The sequence below is a fragment of the Bison bison genome, unplaced genomic scaffold, assembly GCF_000754665.1.
Source record: "Bison bison bison isolate TAMUID 2011002044 unplaced genomic scaffold, Bison_UMD1.0 scf7180017864375, whole genome shotgun sequence".
In the NCBI taxonomy this organism is placed as follows: Eukaryota; Metazoa; Chordata; class Mammalia; order Artiodactyla; family Bovidae; genus Bison; species Bison bison.
The window spans coordinates 5,224,953-5,225,926 of NW_011494947.1; positions in this window are offsets into that span (position 1 = coordinate 5,224,953).

The window sequence follows — 974 nt, forward strand, 5'->3', positions numbered from 1 at the left end:
AAGATCTTTTTTGTACAGTTCTTCTGTGTATTCTTGCCATCTCTTCTTAATATCTTCTGCTTCTGTTAGGTCCATACCATTTCTGTCCTTTATTGAGGCCATCTCTGCATGAAATGCTCCCTTGGTATCTTTAATTTTCTTGAAGAGATCTCTAGTATTTCCCATTCTGTTATTTTCCTCTATTTCTTTGCATTGATCACTGAAGAAGGCTTTCTTATCTCTCCTTGCTATTCTTTGGAACTCTGCACTCAGGTGCTTATATCTTTCCTTTTCTCCTTGGCTTTTTTGCTTTTCTTCTTTTCACAGCTATTCGTAAAGCCTCCCCAGAAGCGGGCCGGCTGTGACGGACCAGACTGCACAGAAGCGTGGCCGAGAGGAGCTACCCCATGTCCAAGGAGTGGCGGATGCGCGAGCTCAGGAGGGCCAAGAGGAGCTACTCCACGTTCAAGGTCAGGAGGGGTGGCTATGAGGAGATACCCCTCGTCCAAGGTAAGGAGCAGCGGCTGTGCTTTGCTGGAGCAGCCTTGAAGAGATACCCCACATCCAAGGTAAGAGAAACGCAGGTAAGATGGTAGGTGTTGTGAGAGGCATCAGAGGGCAGACACACAAACCATAATCACAGAAAACTAGTCAGTCTAATCACACGGACCACAGCCTTGTCTAACTCAATGAAACTAAGCCATGCTGTGTGGGGCCACCCAAGACAGGCGGGTCATGGTTGAGAGGTCTGACAGAATGTGGTCCACTGGAGAAGGGAATGGCAAACCACTTCAGTATTCTTGCCTTGAGAACCCCATGAACAGTATGAAAAGGCAAAATGATAGGATACTGAAAGAGGAACTCCCCAGGTCAGTAGGTGCCCAATATGCTACTGGAGATCAGTGGAGAAATAACCCCAGAAAGAATGAAGGGATGGAGCCAAAGCAAAAAATACCCAGCTGTGGATGTGACTGGTGATAGAAGCAAGGTCTGAT